The sequence below is a fragment of the Carcharodon carcharias genome, chromosome 9 (assembly GCF_017639515.1).
Source record: "Carcharodon carcharias isolate sCarCar2 chromosome 9, sCarCar2.pri, whole genome shotgun sequence".
NCBI lineage: Eukaryota > Metazoa > Chordata > Chondrichthyes > Lamniformes > Lamnidae > Carcharodon > Carcharodon carcharias.
This window is the reverse complement of record NC_054475.1, coordinates 27,422,760-27,437,440: the sequence shown is the minus strand read 5'-3', so window position 1 is coordinate 27,437,440 and position 14,681 is coordinate 27,422,760. Positions and strand designations below refer to the sequence as shown.

At 43.8% G+C, this 14,681-nt stretch overlaps 1 protein-coding gene across 1 annotated transcript in view; it reads left to right on the top strand.

The window, feature by feature from the left end:
• Positions 1–14,681, top strand: part of cpne5b (copine Vb) — a 723,670-nt gene that overhangs the window by 342,345 nt on the left and 366,644 nt on the right. The gene's annotated exons all lie outside the window — the stretch shown is intronic.

Sequence of the window (14,681 nt, the reverse complement as noted above, 5' to 3'; positions counted from 1 at the left end):
ACAGTTCCAGTGATCCAGGAATCTAAAACCCACCCTGCTGCACCAACTCTTAAGCTACGTATTCATCTGTGCTACTCTCCTATTTCTGAGCTTGCTAGCATATGGCACTGCGAGTAATCCAGAGATTACAACCTGAGGGATCTTGCTTTTTAGTCTCCTGCCTAACTCCCTGAATTCTTGATGCAAGACCTCATCCCTCTTTCCATCCATGTCATTGATACCAACATGTACCATGACCTCTGCCTTATCATCCTCCCCCTTCAGGATGCCCTGCAGCCGTTCAGTGACATCCCGGATCCTGGCACCAGGGAGGCAACACACCATCCTGGAGCCACGTTGACAGCCACAGTTGCGCCTATCTGTTCCCCTGACTATAGAATCCCCTATTACTATTGCTGTTCCTCCCTTCCTCCCCTCCTGTACAGACAGGCTGCTTGTGGTGCCAGAAGCTTGGCTTTGTCTGCACTCCCTGGAGGAACCGGCGCCCTCATCAGCCTCCAAAATGGAATACCGATTTGTAAGCGGGGCCCCAGGGGACTCCTGAACTACCTGCCTGTTTCTCTTGGACTGCCTGGTGGTCACCCATTCCCTTCCTTCCCCAGGTCCCTTCATCTGCAGTGTGACCACCTCTCTAAACGCGCCATCCATGATGCACTGAGATGCACGGATGCTCCACAGTGTCCCCAGTTGCTGTTCCAGCTCATCGCCGTTCTCATTGCATCTGTAAGGAAGATATGATCTTCCATTCTACTTATGATATGTTTTCCCTTTTCCTCGACCACGGATTCCCTTCCACCATGTTGGACAGTGCTCCTGACCATATATATCTGTTTCATTTTCTGCACTTCTGCTCTTGCCTCTCCCCTCTTTCTCCCAGAATGACAATAGATTTCCCCTTGTCCTTAGCCTCTCTACCAGACTTCATATTCAACAGATCATCCTATGCCATTTCCACCTCCTGTAGCAGGATGCAAAAACACATAATCTCCTCCCCAGAGGGACAGATTCCTCCTTGTCACCCTCGTTTACTCCTCAATCACCCTAACACCACCCCCACCTCCCCCACCTAAGCCACATTCCTGTGCAAGGGTAAGTATTGCAGTGTGCACTGTTCCAATGAAGTTTGATGTAAGCTCAAGGAACAGCACCTCATCTTTTGATTAGGCATTTTGTAGCTTTCTGCACTCAACGCTGAATTCAACGGTTTCAGTTCAGATCCATTCCTCGTATTTCTTTTGGACAAAAGCTATTGGTAATGATTTGATTATTTTCATTTACACCTGCTCTTTATCTATCCTTCCTTCCTTTCTTTATTTGTCCCATTACCATCTCCTTTTGCCTTGCACCATCATCCCTTTTGTCATTTAATCTCTCCCATCTTCCACCATATCACAGACCTTCCTTCAGTTCTTTCTTCCTTTCCTTGACTTTCTACATGCTCAAAACCTATTATATCTGGTTTCCTGGTGCATTGTCCATGGCAACGCCTCGACCATCAGAATCAATTTGCCAACCGATCTGCACCTTTTCTCATGCAGTATAAATTGTTGCTTCCTTTGAAATTTGGTATTCTTGCATCTGTCTTGATAAGCACAAGACAAAAAGCTTCAACAGTACATCTCTTTTCTCATCAATACTCAAGTTTTATCACATTAACTTTCTCTAGTTCTGATGTATTTTTGTGGAGACTGTACAGAAAATTCAAAGGAGGACAGTAAGAAATTTGTAGGCTAAAAAGCTGTAAAGGGGGGAGTAGCAAGTTCATTCCAGTCGCAGTAGGTTAGTAGATGTTGGAATGGATTAAATTAGGGAAGGCTTGGAACATGCTTTGGTCTACTGCCTGTTCATTATTCATGTTAGGCTTCAATTCAGCCAAGTTGTGTAGTGCAGATGTCGGGGTAAGCCTGTTGCTTTCTGATAGCAGGCAATTGTATCCAGATGTCATATTTTATGTTATTTTATCACCAGTGTGCTGTAGGCCTACATGAGATTTGGAATTTATTGGAGCAATAAAAAGTTGGAATTAATGTAGTATGTTGCAAGATTTGAGCATTTTGTTATATTGTCCACTCTGCTGCCCTCTCTGCTGAGGAGGTGTTAAAAGAAAGTTTGGTCAATAATGGCTGCCTGCAGCTGAGCACGTGTTAGTTTTACTCAGTGCAATACACAACTTGGGAAGTTAGTCATTTTTTTATTTGGATGCTGTTATTTGAATTGGCACTAAATATCTATGTTATTTTTGTTTTTGTGAAATGCCTTTGGACCATCATTTTTTGTTATCATTTCAGAACACATTTAAAAAGGCATATGGGATACTTGCCTTTATTAGCCAAGGCATAGAATAGAAGAGCAGGAACATTATGCTGGAACTGTATAAAACGTTGGTTAGGCCACAGCTGCAGTATTGCGTGCAGTTCTGGAATGCGCATTATAGGAAGAATGTGATTGCACTAGAGACAGTGCAGAGGAGATTTACCAGGATGTTGCCTGGGCTGGAGAGTTTTAGTTATGAGGAGAGATTGGATAAACTGGGGTTATTTTCCCTGGAGCAGAGGAGATTGAGGGGGGACATGATTGAGGTGTATAAAATTATGAGGGGCATAGATAGGGTAGACAGGAAGGAACTTTTCCCCTTGGTGGAGGGATCAATAACCAGGGCCATAGATTTAAGGTAAGGGGCAGGAGGTTTAGAGGGGATGTGAGGAAGAATTTTTTCACCCAGTGGAGGGTGGGAATTTGGAACTCACTACCTGAAAGGGTGGTAGAGGCATAAACCCTCATAACATTTAAGAAATATTTGGATGTGCATTTGCGATGCCATGGCATACAAGGCTATTGGCCTAGTGCTGGAAAATGGGATTAGAATAGTTAGGTACTTGTTTGACTGGCGCAGACTCGATGGGCCGAAGGGCCTTTTCTGTGCTGTAGACCTCTATGACTCTATAACACATAGGTACAAACTGAACAATCAGAAACTACATAACACTTTGAACAGACAGGACAGACAAAGAGTTATTTTACAGAGATATATAAAATTGTCTTTAGTAGTTTTGGGCTATTACAGGAAGATGATTCAGTGTTTTGAGTAGCATGATTATTCTAATACTTACATTTCAATTAATGTATAACAATGAATGATTTTAGAGAAATAATTTTCCTGAATCTGACATCAATCCAAACACTTGAGGTAATGATCAAAGGAACAAACTGAGACTAAGTACGCTGAATGCTTAGATGAAATATTTAAAAAGTAAAATTATAGATTCCTGATTTCACAAGGAATAAAGAATATTGGCTGGTTTCATAGCAAGAAGCAGATGAAAAGTGGTCTGTGGTAGTTAATGTGGTAGTTAATATCATCTCTGCACACAATTTCCACTGGATAACTGACTCATTACTTGCTTCTTTGCTTTATATTCGAAAATATATTTATGTATAAACATGCCTTACCATCAAAATCTATTTTTAAAATTCCTTTTAAGGGGATGTTACTTTCATCAAAGCAAACCATTCCAATTTTTGGGGGAAGCGGTAATACTGAAAGACTGTTGGGTTGATGTTGCCCTGCATGCTATTGATAGCAAATACGTTTGTATGGGATTCCTTTCACCACTATTTGAAGGTGCTGCTGTCAGCCAGTTACTTGAATTCAGTCTCAATCCAAAAGAAACAGCTAGTTTCATTAACCAGTTTAGCTCTGCTATGATTTTGACAAAAGCGGTAACAATATTTATTTCATCATAGAACACAAATTCAACCCTTGCATATCATTTGTGCGATGCCGCTGACTGACAATGATACATTTCAATGCGATTTGTATCGTTACTTTGTGTTAGTTTACAAATGTGGAAAGAAATGTTTGTCATATACGTCTTTACGAAGACCGGTGTCTCCTCAGTGCATATTTCCTAGAGCTTGAGGTCCCCCACACTATAAGGCACATAGTCTTCCTCAGTAGCATGCCTTTCTGCATGTAATTTGAGCATGTGCACACATTTTCCTGCGCATGGCTGTTCCAGAGTCTTTCTTTAAAAAAATGTGGCAAGGAAACAGTAAGATTATGCAGGTTATATCTCCTACATATTTTAGTTACTATAAGCAACACTTTAATAGTAAACATACCACCGAGTAGAAGTTACTAGACTTAGTACGTTGCACCAAAGTATTATATTTATCTCAAACAAAAACAGAATTACCTGGAAAAACTCAGCAGGTCTGGCAGCATCGGCGGAGAAGAAAAGAGTTGACATTTTGAGTCCTCATGACCCTTCAACAGATCTAGGTGAATCCAAGGAAGGGGTGAAATATAAAATATAAGCTGGTTTAAGGTGTGTGTGTGTGTGTGTGTGTGGGGGGGGGGGGGCGGTGGTGTTGGGGTGGGGGAGAGAAGTGGAGGGGGGGGTGTGGTTGTAGGGGCAAGCAAGCAGTGATAGAAGCAGATCATCAAAAGATGTCACAGACAAAAGAACAAAAGAACACATAGGTGTTGAAGTTGGTGATATATATCTAAACGAATGTGCTAATTAAGAATGGATGGTAGGGCACTCAAGGTATAGCTTTAGTAGGGGTGGGGGGAGCAGAAAAGATTTAAAAATATTTAAAAATAATGGAAATAGGTGGGAAAAGAAAAGTCTATAAAATTTATTGGAAAAAACAAAAGGAAGGGGGAAGAAACAGAAAGGGGTGGGGATGGAGGAGGGAATTCAGGACCTAAAATTGTTGAATTCAATATTCAGTCCGGAAGGCTGTAAAGTGCCTAGTCAGAAGATGAGGTGTTGTTCCTCCAGTTGGCGTTGGGCTTCACTGGAACAGCAAGCCAAGGACAGACATGTGGGCAAGAGAGCAGGGTGAAGTGTAAAAAACGCAAGCGACAGGGAGTTTTGGGTCATTCTTGTGGACAGACCGCAGGTGTTCTGCAAAGCGGTCGCCCAGTTTACGTTTGGTCTCTCCAATGGAGAGGAGACCACATTGGGAGCAACGAATACAGTAGACAGCCTTCCGGACTGAATATTGAATTCAACAACTTTAGGTCCTGAACTCCCTCCTCCATCCCCACCCCCTTTCTGTTTCTTCCCCCTTCCTTTTGTTTTTTCCAATAAATTATATAGATTTTTCTTTTCCCACCTATTTCCATTATTTTTAAATATTTTTAAATCTTTTCTGCTCCCCCCACCCCCACTAGAGCTATACCTTGAGTGCCCTACCATCCATTCTTAATTAGCACATTTGTTTAGATAATATCACCAACTTCAACACCTATGTGTTCTTTTGCTCTTTTGTCTGTGACATCTTTTGATGATCCGCTTCTATCACTGCTTGATTGTCCCTACAACCACACCACCCCCCTCCACTTCTCTCCCCCCACCCAACCACCCCCCCCCCACACACACACACACCTTAAACCAGCTTATATTTCGTCCCTTCCTTGGATTCACCTAGTTCTATCGAAGGGTCATGAGAACTCGAAACGTCAACTCTTTTCTTCTCCGCCGATGCTGCCAGACCTGCTGAGTTTTTCCAGGTAATTCTGTTTTTGTTTTGGATTTCCAGCATCCGCAGTCTTTTGTTTTTCTCTATTATATTTATCTACTATGTTAAGTGAATACTTTGGATATCTGAAAGTGGTGCTAATCATAAAGATATTTATTTAACAGGAATGAGCTTTAGGTGAAGATTAGGGGATACAACTGAAATGACTCCGACAATTTACCTGGAAAATTTTAGGTGTTGACATGAATTTGAGTTGTTTAAATTAATCTGGATCTTAATAATTGGAAGTCTAATTTAGCCATTCTTCTTGAGGTTGCATTTGGTGTGTGTGCATTTTCTTTTAGTTCAGTCATTAACATTTTCAAAAATATCATCTCTACACACAATTTCCAAGCTGTTTTCCTATAAATGCAAGCCTTAATTACAAATTGCACAACACCCACATACTCTTAATCTGCCACTGTCAACCATGCAATTTCCTTGCAATAAACCTGTAGTTGTCAAGTGGTCACCTCAGATCAAAGGAACAGCTAATTTTGGTCCCTAATTTGGCTTTATTACCATTTTGCTGTTTCAAATCACTTCAGTTAACAAAAATGTATCACCTACAAGAGCATAATACTCGAGCTTTTAATTTCCTACATTTTGGATTTGAGTTTAGCGTTCGAGGGACTGAAATAATAATTATTCTAGCTGTATTTTTTTTATGTGTGTTGGTCTCCTAAAATTATCTGAATATAAAGTTCAGTTTGAGCTAAATAAACATAGCCTTGGTATCGGAAAAAGGAAATAGATAAATGCTAAAAGACCAAAATCCATTTGGTTCAGCTTCTACCATCCCAGTGGTCGAATGATATACCAGTAATGGAGTTGTTGACTGATCGTAGCCATCAATCTCTTTCAGTTAACCTACAACTGATCCAAGGTTAGTAAGTTAGTTGCGTGGCAGCATAGGAATGATAGGAGGTCTTGTGGAACAGTTGTATTGTCCCTACCTCTGGATCTAAAGCTCTGGGCTCAAGTCCAATGCCAGGACTTTTTGGCCATGCAAGGAGCATTCATGAGGTGGTTCAATGGGCTGATCATCAGCTCGGAAATCCTGCTGCCACCTCTCCTCTACTCCCCAAAGGGAAAAAAATAGTGCGTGTGTGAAGATAAACATAAAAAAAGGAACGATTTCACAAAGTTGTATTTACAGTGCAGGTGCTATTATGAATATACTGGGAATTTTTGAGTGCTAAAGTCAATAGGCCATAGAGGGTCTTCCATTTATCAAAATTAATCAATGGACAGAAACTTGCATAAAAATACTGATGTCCATGGCAGAATTTCCAATATATGGTCGCAGCCTGCAAAGCTCCTGGTCAGGAATGTGAATTTGTAAAATCTTCCTTGAACTCTTTATTTTCCACAATGTGCAGGAAAATGTGTGTAAGTGCTCAAAATACATCATTCCTGCAGATTTGTAAAATTATTGGAATTACTGAGGTAATTCCTATCATTGCTGTGTAGCTTTAAATAATGAATTGTAACCCACGCATCTATACTTTATTAAGATTGACATTTTGTAAATCTGTTCTGTTTTGTGTAGATATGGGACTGAATCATCTTCTGGGCTCAGGGAAAACCTGACCTGTGTACGTGCACAGCTCCCAAACTGCACACCTGACCCCTTTGTGACGTCACAGACCACTTTAGTCTTTTCACACTGGGGTTAGGTTTGCAGTGCATTTTGTGAGTTGCGCTGGAGTGCGTGAGGAGTCTCCATGTCTTCATGATTTTAAAGCTAGAACCTCACAACTTGTCGGAAGAAACAGCATGAATGATAATTCTTTGAATGCTAATATAACAAAAACAGAAACAGAAAATGCTAGAAAACTCAGCAGGTCTGGCAGCATCTGTGGAGAGAGACAGAGTTAACATTTTGAGTCTGTATGACTCTTATTCAGAACTGTGTTCCTTTTCACCTGAAAAGAAGAGAAAAAGTTTCTTGTTAAGGTGTTAGGTGAGACAAAGAATGAAATGGAACTGGGGACGTGGACAGTTTCGAGTTAGAGTGAGTCATGGCTGCTGGAGAGACAGTTCAACTGTGTACAGATGGTGGCGCATGGTACTGAGCATGGACCTCAGGATGTGGTGAGAGCAGGCGTTGTATGCCGTGGAGATACCTGTAATCCTAGGCGGAGTCCGTAAGACTTCTTCAGAGACTCGAAACATTAACTCTGTTTCTCTCTGCACAGATGCTGCCAGACCTGCTGAGTTTTTTCAGCATTTTCTGTTTTCATTTCAGATTACCAGCATCCGCTGTTTTTTGCTTTTATTTTTTTCCTCTTCCAACACCACATTGTGTTTTGCATCGTTTGATTTCAACCAAATGAAATGTACTTTTAAAACTTAGATTGGCAAAAATAAAACCTTGAAGCATTTTTTTCTACAATGGTGTGGGTAACTTGTAAATGAAAGTATGGCTTCTTCCCGCTTCTCAGTAAGAGGATCCAGTGATTAGGTGAACTGTACAAAGATAAAAACAAAAAACTGCGGATGCTGGAAATCCAAAACAAAAACAAAAACGGAATTACCTGGAAAAACTCAGCAGGTCTGGCAGCATCGGTGGAGAAGAAAAGAGTTGACTTTTCGAGTCCTCATGACCCTGAGGACTCGAAACGTCAACTCTTTTCTTCTCCACCGATGCTGCCAGGTAAACTGTACAGTCTGGGAAGGTCCTTGCCGGCACACATCTGTCTGTTCTTCCTACCTTCAGTCTCCTACATTGGGGCCTGTAGATCTGAATCAGTGAAGTTTTGCGTTCTTCCTCAACTTTGATGCCATGCTCTGTTGCCCTCTTAGTACTGAGGTTATCATTATTCTTGAAAAATATACTATAGCGATTGAGGAGAAGTGCAATTACCTGAGACACAAGAGAGACAGCACCAAGTGCTGTTCTTTCTTTAACTGATTACCTGGGGCCTGCTGTTGGGATGTGCATGCTCAATTTCAAAACTTCACCTGAATTACTTAACTCACTTTGAATGGGACTTATACCAATAGCTACTTCAGTGGGTACGCAAGTGATCAAACAGGGAATTCTTAGAGCCAAACCTTTTCTCATTGGCATAACAGATGCAACTCATCCATGTGGAAATTTGCGGCCCAAGGTCCAATATCTTGCAGCCAAAATAATGAGAGAAGTGAATGGCTTTCGCCAATATTTATGCTTAAATGATACCAACTTCAGCTGAGAGACAGATGTGCAGGTAAATGTCAATAAGCAAAAATTGCTGTTGGGCAATGCCACTCCTCTGTTAGCTTTGTGAGAACAACATCTTGCTGCCTACCTCACCCTTTAAATGTAATGAATGTTGTAAAGTTACTGTATTTCTGTGGTGGTTATGAACGAAATTCGCTCAAAGTTGTCTTGTCATTGTAAGCTAAGTCTTGTTATTGTAAGTATAAGCACTCTTCTAAAGACGCAATTGTTAATTAACGCCAGTCAACCTCCCTGGCACTGAAAATTAACTATTAACAGCGTGGAGTCTCATTTCATCAAGTATTATTTATTGAAGCTTTTAAAAAATTCAAATTTAAAACTTAATAAAATATTTTCTTTACTTTTCCTTCATATCTTTTTTTCTCTCAATGCAGTATTTCCTTCCCTCTATTTATCTTTCTATATGTTAATTGACATTAAATTCACCCATTCTAATTTAGGCATCCTTCTCCACTGTTCCTCTATTTATTTCCCAATCCTTCAATCTTGTTTGGTTGAGGAGGTGCAAAGTTGCTTGATCTGTTCAGTCAGCTTCCAGATGCCCAGCTTCTGTCATCATTCTGTGGTCAACATGCAATTCCAGCTACACGCTACACAAACCTCTTTAAAACCTAACTGTGCATAAAAAAGTGTACCTAACAGCAAAATCTCGGTCTATGGTCCCCTGTTAATGGTCACAACTAACTGAGAAACAGTTTGAGAACATAAAAATGAATGAATGTGTGTAAAATGGCAGGTGATGTGGTGAATTACACTGAGTGCTGGAAAGGATATTTGTGCAGATGATGTGCTCAATACTTTTCATTCATCAATAACACAGTGGTAGGATTTATTTCAAGCAAAACTTCAGTAATTTTGGAAAACAATCTGTCTCATCCAACCTCAAAGCTGACAACTCCAATTGCTCCCTGATGGTGAGAGTTAATTTCTTTCACAAAATGTCCACTGAACAGCTAACTGCTTTTGGATTATGTTTGGAATGAATCACATTGATCATATCATAAATAAAAGGCTGGTGTCAAATGAAGCAATGGCCCTTATCTGAAATCATCCATCAACCTCACTATGAGCATAATTGATGTAAACAAGGAGTCAATAAATATTGTGAGGTACTAAGACCTCACCCGGTATATTTTTCTTATATATAGGGATATGCTCATTGCTTTCCCTAAAAATTTCAAACTGGACAAAGACCTAAGATGGCTGAATCAATGTCTCTCTGTGACCCCGAATGAAAGGAGCTACCTGGCAGGATCAGAGAAACTCTCACCTAGTTATCCGTGAAGAGCCACTAGCAACCACCACCTGTGGGCTGCACAGACCAAATTCAAAGAGAGCTATACAAAGGCCATCTTCATTTCCTAACCCAAGTTGGCCAACAGGAGTCTGCTCGTCTGCTAAGACAAAGGATCTCTCAACCTTCCTTCTTAAATGTTGAGCTATTCAACATTTTCAGGGACCCAGATGAGGATGCGCACCCTTTGTCTTTGACAATGTGAAGCGGTGAGAGTCATGTGACATGGACCTCTGGTTTGTGGAACCATTAATATTGCTTTGCCTGTACTGCAAAGTCTCAGTCTGCCATTTCATCATCTAACGGGCAGCATCACAGATAAGGAGCCCTGATCCAGGTTGGACACCTGGCCCCACCTACACTGTTTCTGCTATAAATTCTGTACTATCAACTGCAAGACTGATTCATCTCTGCATGTCTATCTCATTGTGTGAAGTCAACACCACCAGAGAAGTGAATTATCCAGCATCAGTTTTCAGCTCATCGACCGCCATGAAGGAAGACCTCATTTGATTCTGGACTCTGGAACCCACGCGAAACAATATTTCATTTGTCCGTGGTCTCTGCACTGTAAGTATATCCTTTCTCTATCCCTGTTATACCGTATGAATGCAGAAGAGGCAACATTGTGATCATTCTCCCAAGTTTTGAGTGTGCACAAATAAACTAACCCTTTGAGTTCATGCTATCTTGAGTTTGCTGTGGTGTTAATAATAGGAAATTAGATCACACTAGAACTGAGGGATTGGGAAATCCACCACCACTTAAAGGAGGAGGCAAATCAAAAACACATTTCTGTTTAGAGATGGGTGCTGAGAGGAGAAATCAGTGCTGTTTAAATTAGCCCCCCTCCTGTCCGTATCAACATTCATGCACTCTTCCCCAGGGAAGGAAAAGCAAAAACGGACACAGGGTATGATGCCCCATTTACTGAGGAGGAGACTAAGGGCACAATCATCCCAGATTTGCACTAAGTGAGGTAGCGGGCTGGTAAAATGACATTTTACCTGCCAGCCGCAATGACAGCTTTTCGCATCGTATCGTCCCAAACCCGCCACATTAAATATGCATTCCCAGGAAAGACACCATTTTCATTGCAGACAGGTGGGCTCTCATTCGCCTGCCATGCCATCACAACAGGCGCACACCTCTCGGTGCTTCTAGCCCACGGCTGCTGCAAGAAAGACATGACCCTGAAAGGCAAAAAGACTGCAGCTCTCAAATTCAATGACACTTTCCTCGAGTGCCTTTTGGATGCTGTGGAGGCTCACTGTGATGTCCTCTACCCCCACTCTGGCCACAGGATGGGCAACAAACTCACTGATCTGACATGGGAGGTAGTGGCAGCGATGGTCAGTGCCAATGACCTCAAAAGTGGGCAGCCACCCAGTGCTGCAAGAGGATGAATGATCTCCGTTCTGCCAGGGTAACTCACTCTTCTCATCACTTTCAACATGCACACTCACAAACCCATTACACGTCCACAGGGCCCTCACTCACTTCCAGTTCAAGGGACATCACCATTCACTCTCGTACACACCTTCATTGTCCTCATCCCGTCCGTGGGACCACACACCACCACACATGCCAGGCATACTTATCATTTAGCCTGGCAGGTGTCCTGCTTACAGTCTTTCAGTCTCTATTCATGCAAGACAAATTGACACACAAGAGGGAGAGGTCATTTACTGGTGGAGGAATGTTGAAATCAAGGTCCTCACGGATTTTGAAAACAGAGCCATCCAACTGGCCGGCAAGGATCTTGATGGCTCCTGTGCTGACAGTGAGGTTGGCGCTGCTCTACCAAGTGAGGATCCGGCAGTGCAACATCTATCAGACAACCATGCTGTGAGTGATGTGTCCTGTTTCATAGGCCACTACTATGCACTAATTATCTCTCCTTGCTTTCACAGGTACATCTGCTAAACAGCTGACAGAGCCCATGACCCAGGGCCTCCAGTCAAACCTCAAAGAAATCCCTGAAGAGGAATCTGAAGGCATCCTCCTTGAATTCCCATCACAGCGCTAACCCACACCCTCCACCAGTGCAGAGACACACACCTTGGTGGGACCATATCTTTAGAGTAGCCTTGGGAGCACAATCTGGTGAGCACATTACACTGTCTGATCCACAGCAGGCGGCAGCAGGGACTTCCCAGGTGTCCGGCACTCAGAGGACTGCTGGAGGCCAGAAATTTGCTGGGCCTGAATCAGGCGAGGAACCTTTGGACTCAGTCATGCCAAAGTTGCTGGAGTTGCAAAGGCAAGCTCAGGAACATCAGGGAGGGATGTCTGCTGCACTCCTCAGATTGCAAGGCACGATGGAGGAGACTATTTGCCCTCAGGCTGAGGTGATAGCACCGGCATGCCAAGACATTGAAGTCAACACTAACAGGATGGCGGCCACCATGGAGACCTTGGTCCAGGATGTCTTTCCTGCACTGCTGTGTGGTCTGAACTCTATCGCTGATGCCATAGTTGGCCCCCAACAGTGTGCACGCGAGAGGGGTGCAGGGCAGCTCAATCTCACTCCAGCTACCTCTTCTCCTCAAGGAGTCAGCCTGGGGCCCAGGCATCCATAGGAAGGAGGATCAGAAGGTGCACAGGGTACTCCGGGACTGTCTAGTCCATATTAATCCCCTCTTTTTGTGACCTTAGCATCTCCAGCCCCACAGCTCAAGGAGGGTCCCCAAAAACAAGCGGGGGCCCTCCAGGTCTCGGTCAGCCAGAGGTAAAGGTCATCACAGATAACAGGGTGTAGCAGTCTCTGCTATGGATGTCCGAGGAGCACCAGGGTTAGAAAGGTGAAGAACATGTAGTTGCACAGCCTGGGCACGGGTGTTAATTACATCATGTTCACTATTGTCAGTATACTCCCAAGAATGTCTCCCTGCCTTTGGCTCCTTGTTCTGCTGAGCAGTGTTCTTGTCACTCAGACGTGAAACCTTTTTGCACAAGATAAAGGCAGGTGTCTCAGTCCAGGGCCTCTTCCCTGTGCTCTGTGCAGACCAAAGTGATGCTCTGGCCTCACACTTCCTGGATGAATTACTGATGTCTGCAGCTCAACAGTGCTTGTCATTGTTGCCAGAATGTCATGGGCAGGTATCACAGTGTTCCAACATTCACTGTGTGCTATCAGCTGGCCCCCATTTGCTCTTGGCCAGACAGAAGCCAGATGTTCTCAGAGCCTATGTGAAGATCTATGGAGTGTCCTCACTTCATGTTGTCATCATCCTCCTGCAATCGAGCGACTATTAGGGCCTCTACTCCATCTTCATGACAAGAGCATTATCACAAAGGGTATATGCACTGGCATAACTCAGACAGGAGTCAGACATTCATAGATGCAATGTGAGGATCTATGGTGTCTCCTCACTGAATGTCGTCATCATCCTCCACAAATCTAGCAGCGATGAGGGCCTCCCGAACAGGCCTGTCTCATCTGACTACTTCACCCCTGTCATGGTCACCTTCAAGGATCTCCTCACCCTCATCATCATCAACATCCTCCTCATTGGAGGAGACTTCCAGCTCCTGCATCTCCTCCTCAGCCAGCTCTTCTCCCCGTTGCGTCACCAGGTTGTAAGTGGCGCAGCAGGCGACGATGATGCGTGATACTCTCTGTGGACTATATTGCAGGGCTCCACCAGACCGGTCCAGGCACTGGAATCTCATTCCCAGCATCCCAGTGGTTTGCTCCACCAATGTGCGAATTGCAGCATGAGCCTCGTTATGCCATCGCTCTGCTGCAGGCTGAGGCCGCCACATGGGTGTCATCAACCACATCCTCTGCAGGTAGCCCTTGTCCCCAAGAAGCCATCCTTGCAGCCTCTGTGGAACCTGGAAGATGTCAGGGGTCTGTGGCCAACTGAAAATGTAGGAGTTGTGCACACTCCCTGGAAACCACACGCAGACCTGCAGGATGCATTTGTGCTGGTCGCCCACCAGCTGTACATTCAGCGAATGGAACCCTTGTGGTTGACATAGTTGACCGTGTGTTGAGGTCTGAACGCCATGTGAGTGCAGCCGATGGCACCCTGCACCTGTGGGAAACTCGAGATTTTGGAAAATCCAATCGATCTTACATCCTGGCTCTCCTGGTCCCGGGTGAAATGCACAAAGTTGTGTGCCCTCGCAAAAATGGCATCCATGACCTCATGGATGCATTTGTGGGTGGAGGCTTGTGATATCCCAAAGAGGTCACCTGTGGAGCCCTGAAAGGAGCCACTGGCTTAGAAATTAAGTGCTGCGGTCACTTTCACGGCCAATGGCAGTGGGTGCCCTCCATGTCCCCATGGCACCAAATCTTGCAGTAGCTGGCAGATATGACCAATCAGTTCCCTAGACATGTGCAGTCTTTGGTGACACTGGATTCCAGTCATCTGCAGGAATGAAAGGCGGTGTCTGTAGACACTGGGCCTAGCTAGGTGCCAACCAACGATGGGCTCGCTGTGGCTCTTCGGCGGTGTTCTGGAGCCCTAGATGCCCCTTTTTCCTGTGGGCGCTGCTACTCCCTCTATGCTGCCAGACGCCACAGTTTCTTTCTTCTCTGTCGTCTTTACTCTCTGTATGCCACGAGGCATACAGCTAGTTCATCAGGCTCCATGATCCTGAAGTACTCTTCCTGCA